Source organism: Leucopleurus acutus, assembly GCF_964270905.1.
Source record: "Leucopleurus acutus genome assembly, chromosome: 1".
Classification (NCBI taxonomy): domain Eukaryota; kingdom Metazoa; phylum Chordata; class Mammalia; order Artiodactyla; family Delphinidae; genus Leucopleurus; species Leucopleurus acutus.
The window spans coordinates 57,945,455-57,947,106 of NC_139142.1; the positions used below are offsets into that span (position 1 = coordinate 57,945,455).

Below are 1,652 nucleotides of genomic sequence, written 5' to 3' on the forward strand. Positions count from 1 at the left end.
TAAAAAATACCTAGCATTTTCTTCTAGTTCCCTCAGTTCCTAACCAACTAACCATCAAAAGGAAGAAAACACGAAGCCCAAGATATTAGCTTGTCTCCCCTAAAGGAAGGAAAAGTGGAAGAGAGAAAGCATATTTATTCTTGTGCTAACATATTGGGCACACAAACCTGGAGTTCTCCAGAAATTAGGACAGGTTTATTGATTTTATTTTATTATGAGGTATTGGGGAAGGAAATAGAAGGCCTGTAAAAAAGAGGTAAGTCTGTCACAGAACTACATGACAGTTTCATTAAACTCTAACTAAAAACACAGAGAAGTGTGATTACTATTTCCAGCCAGTTTCCCCATCACCATAGTCATGTAACAAACTAAAGTGACGTGGGTCTTGAGCCAGACTCACAGAGTCCCCTGGCCTTGGCCTCTGTACAGTGTCTCTGCATTTGATCTTTTTGATATTTTTCAGGATCATGTCATGTAGAATGACATATTGATTCTTTACCTCTGATATGATGAGCTAAAAGCTGTTATGTTCTTTCTCATCAATACCTGTCAGGGTGCAGGAAAGTCCTCCATATGGGGATATTTAGCTATTTTGGAAACCGATTTGGCTCTTGTAACATAATATCTAGAAATCTGATCCAGACGAGATGCAGCTCTCAACATTCTTAGCTCTGCAATTGTCTTCTCCTAAATGGACACCCCGAAGTTGTTCCCATCTTCTAACACAGGAATTAGGAGTTGTACCCACATTTTTATGGTGCTTCATTTCAGGATCAGTGGCCAGATCTCATGTTTCACTGTCTCAAAACTCTCCATTAACTCCTGGTTGCTTTTTAGCATCACATTGGGCATCACAAATACCGTGGTTCCTTGGAAGGCCTCCACACTCACCCAATCTTCGCTTCTTGGAAGTGGGATCTTCCAGTCCATTGTGGCTACTGGTGAGAAGAATAGTCAGGGACCAGCAGACTCATGTCTGAGTGGATCTGAGTTAGGTTATATATGTTTAGGATTGGTCCTTTCAAAAAACTGTCAAGTTCTAACAACTTCTTTGAGAAAATGTTTTCCACCAAGTCTTCTGCCTCAATTGTGATCTGCTCTCTGAAAGAATCAACCTTTGAATGGTGGGTAGCGTCAGAGGGACTAGAGGAATCTCAGTGCTCCCTGGAGGTGGCTGTCCTCGCTTGGCTCACACACAGCTTGCTGAGTCCCACCCTCAGTTCCTTCCTCCCACTTGCTCTCCTGCTGCCTGCTGCCTGCTCACACTCTATAATTATCTTAATTACTCCCTTTACATGTATCAGTGTTCCAATTTTTACTTCAGCCATCAAATATAAAACTTGAGAAGGAAACTGAATTTGCCCACATATTTGCCTTTCCATGTTCTTTCTTCCTTCCTGATATTCCAAGTTTCCTTCTTTTAGAGAACTTCCTTTAGCTATTCATTTAGGGCAGGTGTGCTGGCAACAAATTCTCTATTTTCCATCATTTCAGAATGCCATTATACTCCCTGTCACTCCTAACATTTTTAAGCAATTGCTTTTTTTCTTCATTTCCGATGTTCCAAATTTCTGTTATCATTTCCCCTTTGTATTAGTTTCCTAGGACTGCCATAACAAAGTACCATAAACTTGGTGGTTGGCCTACAAAAA

General features: G+C 40.7%; 1 pseudogene across 1 annotated transcript; it reads right to left on the reverse strand.

The window, feature by feature from the left end:
- Positions 1-325: 325 nt before the first annotated feature.
- On the reverse strand, positions 326-974 carry LOC309968628 (proteasome activator complex subunit 3-like; annotated as a pseudogene). Its single transcript has one exon. The product of its transcript is annotated as a proteasome activator complex subunit 3-like (transcript).
- Between the last annotated feature and the right edge of the window lie 678 nt (positions 975-1,652).